The sequence below is a fragment of the Protopterus annectens genome, chromosome 2.part0 (assembly GCF_019279795.1).
Source record: "Protopterus annectens isolate FY-2018-M chromosome 2.part0, PAN1.0, whole genome shotgun sequence".
NCBI lineage: Eukaryota > Metazoa > Chordata > Ceratodontiformes > Protopteridae > Protopterus > Protopterus annectens.
Window position 1 is genome coordinate 1,975,117,208 of NC_056728.1, and position 12,053 is coordinate 1,975,129,260.

General features: G+C 44.5%; 1 protein-coding gene across 1 annotated transcript in view; it reads right to left on the minus strand.

Annotated features, from left to right (window-relative positions):
* Window positions 1-12,053, minus strand: part of LOC122792907 (disintegrin and metalloproteinase domain-containing protein 9-like) — a 1,461,818-nt gene that overhangs the window by 1,242,373 nt on the left and 207,392 nt on the right. The window lies entirely within an intron of this gene.

Consider the following 12,053-nt stretch of genomic DNA (forward strand, 5'->3'; position numbering starts at 1 on the left):
GGATGACTTCCCAAAGGATACTCTCATGCATTTCTTGGCATTTAGTTTTAGTCCATGGCTCTGACACCAGTTGTTTACCTGTGTCAGCCCCGTCTGGAGAACATTTGCATCAATGTGAGATTCAATGACACCTCTTAACGTGCAATCATCTGCAAACTTATTTAGCCAGAGACCACTGACATTGGCCTTAACGTCAGAGAAGTAAATGCCAAAAAGGAGCGGTCCAAGGATTGATCCCTGAGGGATTCATTCCACTTGTCACTGGACACTCTGTAGAGGTGGACTCCCTAATTCTAACTTCCTGGGTCTTGTCTGTGAGCTAGATGGCAATTCACCAGGTGACATATGGGTTTTTACCTAACTCCTTGAGTTTGTCAACAATGCCTGAGTGGGGCATTGCGCCAAATGCCTTGGCCAGGTCAAGGTAGGCAGTATGAATGATTTTGCCCTCATTAATTGCTTTTGTGACCTTCACAAATAAGTCCACCTGGTTCAGTGGGCATGATATATCCTTGACGAAACCAAACTGGGTTGGGTCCAGTGTCTGGAGGTTTACTATATCTCTGTATATCATCTTCATGATAATTCTTTCCATAGCTTTAAATATAAAACTAGTGAGACTTATGGGTCTGTGGTTTCCACGGTCTGTAGATGGCCCACCTTTTGGCAGGGAATGACTGCTGCATTTCTCTATTCATGAGGCAAAAAACCTGTTTGGAGGCTACAGTTAAATATTAATTCCAGAGGCCCTGATAAATCTTGTTTCATGCTATTTAGAAGGCATCCTGGGATATTGTCTGGGCCCATTGATGCAGTATTCTTGGTCTTAGAGACAGCATTAAGGACCTGTTCCCTAGTGATAGCAGGGGAAGTTATATTTGATGATATTTCCTAAGGGAAAGTTGAGGGGGAGAGAGGTATAAAGCTGGAGATGAATTTATCAGCCAGGAGGTTTGCTATGTCTTCTGGCTCAGTATAGGTGGCTCCATTTACAATGAGCTCTGCACACAACTGTGTATTGCCTTTGAGGCTGCGGACATAGCTAAACAATGCTTTGTACTTGCCCTTGGCCTGGGAGGCCAAACATACATCAAATTTGGCTTTGGTAGACTTTATTTGTCCTCTGAGTTTCTTGTTTAGTTTGATGAGAGGGTTTTTATCCTGCTGGGTGCTGCACCTACTAAGTTTTACCATGATTTTCTTCCTCCTGTTATTCAGCTTATTAATTTTGTGACCCCACCAGGGTGGCTTTTTTTTTAGTTAGTTCTGTACTTCTTCCTGGAGGGTACAACTGCCTCTATGTAGCTATTAACATGCTTGTACATGGTTTCTGTGAACAGTTATGCATAAGCGACAGTGTTCTCAGGGTTTATGGGGGCTTGAAATTTTGCCATGTTCTCACTTAATAATAGGAGGTTAGTCTTAGAAATAGTTCCTGAATATTCCAGGTTTTGCTGGGGGTCCAGTTTTTATTTTTACTTCAAAGGAGATCATTGTCTAGTCTGACCTTACCAGGGAAGGCGTTGCAGTAGAGGGTGTGCAGTACTCTCCCATATTAGTGAAGACCAGATCCAGTATGGCTGTACCCCTGGTTGGTGTACTGACTATCTGGTCCAGGTAATTTGTGTTTACAAACTCCATGAATCTGTGCATGTAAGTTTGGTGTCATATAGGATTCCCAGTTAATAGTGTGGTAATTAAAGTCACCCATGAATATGGTATTGGGTTGGATGGTTAGTGTTTCTATTAAGTTTAAATACATAATATGGGTTTCCTGAGTTATACAGGGGACCTATAGCTTGCAAGGAACTGGTATTGGATTTTGCCTATGGTAATATGAACATGGAGCAACTCAAGTGCATTGTCCTGTTTGACCAGCCTTGAAGTATATTTATCTTTGATGTAAATAGAGACACCAACACCTTTAGTCCCTGTCTGTGAAGTAGCTGGCCTAACTGTGTGGAAGGCATAGCAAACTAGCACTGTTGGTGTGCTCTCGGCAGCTTTAAACCATGTCCCAGTGTCCGCAAAGATGTCAGCATTCTCTAGGGTCAAGAGAGTGTCTAGGGGCTGAATGTTTTTGCTTAAACTCCTAGCATCATGCAGTAATACTTTTAGATGTTCTTGGTTTTGATTTGCTGTGTTGGAAGTTCTTTAAGTCTAGCATTGCCTAAAAAAGGCACTATGGGGGAAGACAATGCTTTAGCTAATATTCAAAGGCCTAGCTGGGAGATGTGCAGAGCATCCCTGGCAAAGCAACATGGTCTATTGACCATCTCCTTCCATGCTGACAAATATTGAACCCCATAGAATGACACCAGAAACTAAGCCAATTATTAAAGTCAATCATCTTTTGTTTGTGTTGTGGCATCATCCTTGGAGAAGATAAAATGCTGCCCAATGCTAGGCTCATAGCAGCCTGAAGCACATATTCTGAGAGTTCCATGAAGTCTCTCTTCATATAGTCTAGGGAGGTATGTCTCAGGTCATTTACTCCCACATGGACTATGATCGAGTCATATTGGTAATTGTGGTCCAATGACCTGAATGCCTGCATAATGTGGCGGATCCTTGCTCCTGATAAGCAACTGACCATGACTTTCTCCTTACTCAGCCTGGTGAGAGGGACATCAGTGTGTCTCACAATGGAGTTTCTAATGACTAGAATGTTGGAATGTGTGGTGATGTGCCTTATGGGCTTAGAGGTAGAGACTCCATGAGATGTAGCTCTATGTGTTGATGTGGGTGTTGTTTTGAAAGAATGCATTTGGGGGTTGCTGAGGGTATTTGTTATGTGTACTTCATGTAGGAGGTCTTTGTGGTTTAGGAAGGTAAATTGCCTCAGCATATATGGGTCTATGTGTCTGCTTTGAATTGTGCATGATGATTGCAGCACGTGTACTTTGCCTCCAGTGGCTTTGTGTAAATACATCTCTCACATACCATATCAGTTTGTTTGAGAATTAAATGGTTGTCAGTAAACGTGAGGCAATTTCTACATTGCCTCAGGATGCCCATATCCACTAAGCCGGTAACAGAGACAGTAGGAAAGTTCATATCCACGGCAACAGACCCTTCTTTATTGATTAGACTGCTGGAATGAGAATATCAATCACTGTCAGGAGTATCCGGTTTGCAAATATTGGGATAGTGCTTGTTACTGCAAACTAGTTGTCCTATGTGCAACTAGGTATTGAAGACATTTCAATTCTGCTTTTAAAGGAAAAATATCACTCAAAGTGTCTGAGTCTGTACAGATCACTGCCAAACACCTGAGGGGAAACTAATACATAGACCCTGAAAATTTAAGGATGTAGTATTTAGACAGATATTCTGAAGTTGGAAACAAATCAAGCAGTACTTACTGAAAACAAAGAATTAGCTTGTCAAGAATGATGAAAAGAGGGGAGTCGCATAAATGGCTACTGGCTGGGTACCACTAATGCTGGTCTCACCACAGCTTCACTGTGTTGGGATACAATGCTCTTTTGCTTCTTCTCTCACCAGAAGCAAAATGTTAGCACCAATCCCAAGGTGAGAAGCAGGCCAGAGCCTGTTTGGTGATCCACAGTCTTGTCCCAGATGATGCAAGGGTCTGTAGGCTTGTAACATTTTCCTGATAGATGTCTTGAATAGCAACCAGACCAATCAGAAATGTTAAGCACAGACACTCACTCTCCAACCAGAAACAGTCAGGAATCAATGCACTCTGCTTGTTCTCTCACCAGGACCAGAACGTAAGCAGAGATTCCAAGCTGTCACCTATAAAGCAGTTATTAGGCTTTCTGGTGATCAGCAGTCTCCAGGAAACAATGTCCCCACACTATTTCTCTCACCAAGAGAAAACAGAAGCACCAATTCCAAAATGAATAATGAGAGGGAGAATGTGGGCAGTCCAGTAATTGGTGGTCTTCCAATAGATAACACTGCAATGTACATTAAGCAGTAAAATATGAAAGTGGGTAACAAGTTTTAGCTGTCTAAGTGAAGAGCCACTATTTTTAAAAGAGCAAGACAGACTGAAAGGGGGTTGGCACTTTTGTATTCTAGTACTATGGAATACATTGGGGTGGCCAAAAATGTAAATAGTAGAAGGGGAGTCATTTATCCAAATGATAGCTTTGTGCTTACTCACACCAGCCAGTGAAAAGAGAGAATGAAGGAGATATATGGTCAACTTAACATAAGGGGTAGGCAGCTAGAAAGACAGTGGTGTTTAAGCAAACAACAATAACAGGGTGGGAAGGTGGGAAAAAATTCTGTCTGACTCACAAGAAACACAGCTATGGTCTCTTTTCAAGTTTTAATATGCAGTTTAAAAGCAGAATACAAGTAAAACCCAGTGTAAAGAAAACATATCAATGTATACAAAATAGAAAAAGGCAATAAAGTAATAAAAAGTGAAAGAAATCAAAAGCAAACTAACCTTTCCCTCACAGCAAGTTGCGGTATAGTCTGAGTTCAGACATTCTCTTAGCAGAAGTTATAGCCAGCAAAAAAGATTGTCTTCCATGACAAAAACTTCATGTCACAACTTGTAGCTGGTTTGAAGGGTCTCTGGGTCAAAGCCTGCAATATGATAGTGAGATCCCAAGGAGGGGAAGGGTCCTTGATGGGAGGCCTCAACAAGAAAACAACTTTCATGAAGGATTTGCAAATCCTAAAGGTGAACAGGGAACATAATTGACCTGCAGTACAGAAATTAGAAACAGTAGCTAACTGAAGCTTAATGGTCGAGAAATTAGCACCCCCCCCCCCTCGAATAGAGCACTAAGGAATAGGAGAACATCTGAAATTTGCTGAAAAAGGGTCAATGTTTCTGTTTGTAGCCCAAATGACATATCTTTTCCACTTACTGGTGTAGACTTTTTTGCTAGAAGCCTTTTGCAAAGCTAAAAATATCTTTTGGACTGGGGAATTAAGCCTGGACTGACTCACTAGGGTTGGAAGTGGCAAAACCAAACAGTCAGTTTGAGGGCATGAAGATTTGGATGCTGCATACTTAACAGGTGAGAAAGGAGGTCCTGACTTTGCTCCAGTATCCAAGGAGGATATTTCAGATGAGACCAGAGGAAGGGGAATCACATCTGTTGAGGCCAGAAGTGGACAATGAGGATGACACAGCTCTTCAACCTGCTTGCCTTCCGAAGAAGCTTCAGGGTGAGGGAAAGAGGAGGGTAAGCATACAGGAGACCCGGGAGCTAATTGTGGACTAGTGCATCCCTCTGGGACTCCCTCAGAAGAGGGATCAGAGTGAAGAACTTGTTACATTTGTTGTTGAGGGGAGAGGCAAAGAGATTGCAGCAAGGTTGACCCCAGCGAATGAAGATCTTGTTCGCCATTAACTGACTGAGGGACCACTCATGCAGAACCAAGAGCGATTTGCTGATTCTGTCCAGAAGAACGTTGGTTTTCCCTGCGATATGCATTGCATCTAGAAGGCGGTCTGAAGATATCGCCCACTCCCACACCCTCATGGTCTCCCTGCACACAAGAGGTAAGAATGGGTTCCTCCTTGTTTGTTGATGCACCAAACAACAGAGACATTGTTGGTGTGTACTGCAATAGTCCCTAAGGGGACAGCATCCTGAAAGGCCTGCAATGTTAAGAGAACTGCCCTCATCTCTTTGACGTTGATATGAAACCTGGTCTTGATAGGGGACCATGTGCCTTGGGCCATCTTCCCATTGTAATGCTCCCCCACCCGAACTGGGAAGCATCCGTGCTCACGGTGGCTATAGTTGGGTTGTTTAAAAAGGGCCGGCCTATAAGGATATTGCCTGACTGCATCCACCAGCTGAGGTGACATTTGCAAACTGGAGTCAATCTGATGGGAAGGGACAGCGGTTGAAGGAAGATGGACTATTGCACCACCAATGTCCACTGGAGAACCCACATGAGGAATCTGGCCAGAGGAAATAACTGGATAGCTGCTGATATGGATCCTAGGGCTTGTAAGACCATCCATGCAGGAGGGGCCTGCTGGGATAACAGGTCCTGTACCTGATTCCTCAGTGTTGTTATGTGGTGTAAAGGGAGAGAAGCTATCTGGTCCCTCGTGTCTAGGTGTGTCTCTGAAATGATAATGTTTGGATTCCAGATGGAAATGCAGATATCTCCTGGAGCGCCTGTCTATTTTTATGTGATAGTACATGCCCTTGAAATCTATCAAGCACATTCAGTTGTCCTTGTGCAACAGTGGCAGAATGGGCTGAGCCATAACCATTCGGAACCTACACTTCTTTACATATCTGTTCAACTTGCTTAGATCCGGAATAGATCTTAGGTCCCCTGTCTTTTACGGCACTAAAAAGAAGCGTTAGTAGTTGCAAATCCTTTTTGCTCAGCTGGGACCTCTTGGTTGACTCTTTTTTGCAGCAGCTGTTGAATTTCCTGTGGTGCCTACCCTCTTACTGGGGGGGCACATCGGGAAGGTTCTTGGATTTTGGGGGAAGAAGAAGAGTAAAGGAAATGCCATAGCCTCTGGATATTATGCTTAGAACCCAGCGGTTTTAAGTTAACTAGGTCCAGGCTTTTGAGTGCAAAGCTAGACAGCCCATGACTGCCTCCAGAGACAGGCAATTGAGCAGTTCTTCAGGAGCACTGGTAGGGCTTGTTGGAGAAGGTTTCTCTAAAGCCCTGGTTGTGTTGACCCCCTCTGCCTCTAGAGCAGTGTATGTTATCAAACCCTCCCCCTCTGCCCCTAAAGGAGGGTTCCCTGCATGGCTACTAGAAAGGCCCTTGGGGTTTGCAAAAAAAAAAAAGTTATGTACTCACCATAATGTTCCATGTTTGTTGTCCAGTATCTCACCTTCAGTCTTGCTACTTTGGGTTCTGAGTCGAAACCTCGGCTCCAACTCAGCCTATACTAAAGCTCAAGAACTTCTACTGGCTCAAGGCTGAATGTCTATCCCATGGTGCTTAGCGGTTATTCCCCAGATCTTGGTTGAGAAGGAAGGCTCCCATGATATGTACAATATCCAAAAGGATAATATCTGAAAAAACATATTGTCAAAAAATTAACAAGAAAAGGCAAGAAGGGAATCAGACCTTATCTGCCAGTTTCTGAGAAAAAATTCCTCTAGATACTCCAGAAGGGGGATGGCTGGGAGAGACGTAAGACTGAAGGCGAGATACTGGACAACAAACATGGAACGTTATGGTGAGTACATAACTTCTTTATTTATGTTGTCCCATCTCGCCTTTTGTCTTGCTACTTTGGGACAGTGTCCCCAGCACCTTTTTCTTGGGTTGCTCAAGGGAATAAACTCCTCAGGACAGCGGAACCAAAGGATGCCCTGTTCCGGGAGGCCATATCTACTTTGTAATGAGTAATAAAAGTATGAGGGTTAACCCATGTAGCAGCAGCACAAATTGAATCCAGTGGAAGTCTGGACTGAAAGGCAAAGGAGGTAGATACTGCTCTAGCTGAATTCCCTTTGATTTTCCCTGGCAGATCCTTATTGTGGGAATCATAGACATATGTGATGGCTTCCGTAAGCCATTTGGACAAAGTAACTTTTGAGACTGCCAAACCTTTTTTATTTTCTGAATAGCAGACAAATAATTGGTCTGACTTCCTAAATTCTTTGGTCCTGAGCAAGTAAAAATGTAACTATCTGTGCACATCCAGTTGATGAATTTTATACTCTGCCTTGTTGCCATAGTTTGGAAAAAAACACTGGTAATTCTATACTCTGGTTTAAATTGGCTTGAGAACAAACTTTCGGTAAAAAGGAAGGATTTTTTTCTGAGGGAAACTCTATCTTTATGGAAGATCAAATAAGGTGGACAGATAGACAAGGCTTGTAACTCTGACACTCTCCTGGCTGAAGTAGTTGCTGTCAGGAAGAGTGTTTTCCAAGATAAAAATTTTAATGAACAAGATGATGCTGGTTCAGAAGGGGGCAGAATCAAATATGGCAATACTAGGTCGAGGTCCCAAGGAGGAGAAGGTTCTCTGACGTGAGGTCTTAACAGAAAAGTACCTTTTAGGAAGGCTTTGCATGGTCTATGAGACATTAGACCAGATCCTGATTCTCCCACATGATAATTAGAAATAGCAGCTAATTGAACTCGGATAGTGGCTGCCGCTGCCCCTTGATTAAAGGTTTCTGTTAGAAATTCCAGGATTAGAGGTATTGATGCTGTAAAAGGATCTATATGTCTTTTGTTAGCCCAACAATATAACCTCTTCCATTTGCTCGCATAGAAATTACTTGTCATCTCCTTGTGCGAAGAGACTAGAATGTGACGAACTGCAGGGGACAATTCCAGAAGCCTGGCTAAGAGTGGAAGTGGAGCAGCCAAGCTGTCAGTTTGAGGGGGTGGAGTGCAGGATGGAGCGTTCCTGACTGATGCGTCAGAAGGTCCAGCACTGGGCCCAGGATCCATGGGTCCTCCTGAAGGTAGGGTCAAAAGAAGGGGAACCAAATCTGACGAGGCCAGTATGGCACAAAGTGTGATAACAGAATTAGGGACACAGGTGGACAGTGGTTTCACCTTCAATAACCACATCGCCACATCAGTCAGGAAATCCTTCTATGTGGCACACCTCATCACTAAGGGCTTTTCATCCAGAAAAATGGAGGTCATTGTCCCACTGTACTCATCCCTCATTAGACCCATTATAGAATACGATGCCCCATTTGGTATGTACCTCTCAAGACATCTGCAACAATTGGAAAGGCCGCAGAAATACCTCACTAAAAGAATCACAGGCCTAAAGCGGATGCTCTATGCTGACTGCCTTAAAAAACTTCAGCTATACTCTGTCGCATATCGTCTACTCCAAGGTGATCTTTGCTTAACATACAAGGCCATGTCAAACCCAGAGCTGTTGGACATGCTACACTTAAAGAAATCCCAATCCCTCAGAGCCACATGCTCCAGGGATCTAAATCTTGTCATCACAATAAACAAAACATGCTGGAGGGATAGGTTCCTGACCCAGCGACTCCCCAGACACTGAAATAGACTGTATTTATAGTAATGCCTAGTTCTGAGAAAAGATGAATGGTGTAGTTTCTTGCTTTGATCAGTAGTTGCTTGGTGGTGGCATTTAGGAGCCAGTTATCTAAGTATGGAAACACTGGGGATCCTTGGTGTCTCAGATGAGCCATGACTACTGCCATGCATTTGGTAAACACCCTGGGAGCTGTGGTGTGTCCAAAGGGCAAAGCTCTGAACTGGTAATGACTGGCTTCCAGCCAGAAGCATATAAATCTTCTTGAGTACCTGTCCATCTTTATGTGGTAGTACATGTCCTGAAGATCTAACAAGCACATCCAATTGTCTTTTCCCAGGAACAGGAGTATAGACTGCAGTGTAACCATCCTGAACTTTGATTTTTCTCACCAACTTGTTTAGTCTGCTGAGATCCAGTATAGGTCTTCAGTCCCTTGTCTTTTTTGGAATTAAAAAGAACCTTGAGTAAATTCTGGATCCTAGCTGGTCTGCGGGGACTTCTTGGATGACTCTTTTTTCCAGCAACCTTTGTATTTCTAGCATTGCTTGATCCCTTTGACCGGGTGGAATGTCTGGGATAGACTTTGGTAGTTGAGGTGTACATTGGAAGGCAATGTTGTATCATCTGGATATAATGGACTGTACCCATTTGTCTTGAGTCATATTCAGCCAGGCTTTCGGGTACAGTGATATCCTCCCCCCCCGACTGCCTCCAGAGGTGGACAGATGGGCCTCCTTTCAGGAGCGCTGGAAGGGCCTACCACAGAAAGTATCTCTGTTGCCCTGGTTTTGCAGACCCCTTCTGTCGCTTGGACGGCGACTTCCATTGTTTCCCCTTCTGCCCCTGAGGGAATGATCACCACGAGTGTCAGATCAGGCTCCTTTAGACTTACAGAGCCACATTTTACCACCCTTTTGACCTTTAGGATAAGGTCTGGTAGGGACGGAAAAATGGACTCCAATGGCAGACAGAGTCTTGCCATCTTGTTGGCTCTTGGTGAGAGTTTCTTTTACTTTAGGCCCGAACAATAACGAGCCATCAAAGGGAGTGTCAATAAAGGAAGAACAGAAGGGTTCTGCAAACTCACAAAGCTGCATCCAGTAATGTCTATGAACAGCTAGCTATTCCTGTGCCTGCTGCCCTGCTCGCTCCATCGGCTGCATAAGATATGAGCTGCATGGAGGAGTTAGATATGGAAATTAAGGTTGCAAGCTGAGAGTTAACCTTATCAGTTAAGTCCTGGGTTGTAGCACCTTGCAGGGTATCTCCTAGCTCTTTTAGGAGATCCCTCTGAAGTCACATGAAATGCGACAAATAATTCAGCAACCGTAAAGTAAAGGCCACTGAGGAGAACATACGCTTCCTGTATCTATCCATCGTACAAGAATCCTTGTTCAGTGGCAGAACAGATACAGAAGTTTCAGCTAACTCCTTTTTTGTGACTGCTGCCACCACTATTGCATCTACAGGAACCCCCTTAGTTGAGTACTGCCTATCTTCCAGGGCCGTAATGAACTTATTAGACTTCCGTGGAACAGGGTCCACTGAGTCCAGAGTGTACCACACCTTCCAGCTCACCAAACCCAGGAGAGGGTCAAAAGGTGGAGACACCCAAGAGGTGAAGGGGTGACAGCCAAATGCCTCCAGGTATACTGAGTCGTCTTCAGAAGGGGAAAGGGACTTCCAGCCACCCCTCTGTTCAAGGATCTCCAGGATGTCTGAAAAGGAAACATCCTCAGAGGGGGACCTTGGGGACCCTTCTGAATCCTCTAAATCGGTATCACAAATGACAGACTTAGGAGAGTCTATGTGTTTTCTCTTACACTGTCTCTTCCAAGGGACCTCCTCGGGGGGATGTTCCAAAGAGGTATTTGAAGAGGAGGATCCACCCATTGTGGCTTCCTGTGGCACTGACTCTCTACTCTGTGGTTGATGGAGAGGTAATGAAGAGGTGGACACTGGTCCCTTAGGGGGAAGAGAGGCTGGAGCCAAAGGTGGAGTAGACTCAGTGGAGAGCACACTCCACATCACCTCGAAGGCACCAGGGTCCTGGGCCGAGAGAGACTTCGGCCCCGAGAGACCGGGAGATCTCCTCGGCACTAAGGAGGGTGGCTCCAAGGCAGATGTGGGATACGAACTCACCTGAGCCGAGGCGCTGAGTGGGAGAGCTGGCTCCGACAAGGGTCCAACCCGACTCTCTCACCCGGAGCCGACCAGGGAGTGTCGGCCCCTAGGTCCCTCGAATGACGAAAGCATCAAAGAAACTGGAGCAGACATCAGATCCAAGATAGCAGTAGTGATTACTGGCTCAGGTGGATCCAGCACAATGATTTTCATACTCTCTGGCTCCAAACTCATCCAAGTTGGAGGAGGAATAGGCATAGTAAAAGGTACCGTTATCAGCTCCAAGGTCCAATGGGCTGGGCTCGAAAGAATTTCAGCTAGGGCCCGGATCCAAAGCAACCTCTTCACTACCTGCTCCACATCCTCATCCAGTAACCTGGAGGATCTAGAATAATGACTGGAAGACCTGTGGCTACCTGCCACCGACTGTAATAAAGGAGAGACCGGCACCGAGTGAACAGGCTCCAAGGATGGTGACCAGTTCCTCTTTCAGCACCACAATGGCTTTGATGAGACAGATGGAGCTGGGGGAGATCCATATTTTTCAGCTCCGATAACTCTCAGAACTGAGAAGGCATCATGCCTGGTGCTGCTTGTTGGCTCAGACACTGGAACCAATAAACAGACTTTGGAGTCTTAAAACCACTTAATAGGAAAAAAAGTTTGTAATACCACAGCCAAATAGCCAGCAACACTCGTTCTGTATAGAAATCTGCAAATTCCACCACAATACAATGATATGAAGCACAATAAAAATTTTGCCAGTGAAAACTTTTGGTACACAGATGAAAATCTGTTTAATTCCACAGCGTTTTTACAATATAAAACACAGCACAGTGTAAGCTTCACAAGTAAAACTTCTAGCGCCTCGGCCACACTAGCCTTTACAGTGTGGAATTAAACAGGGATACTCTATCCTTGTGAAAAACCAGGTATGGTGGTTTGACACATAGGGCTTGAA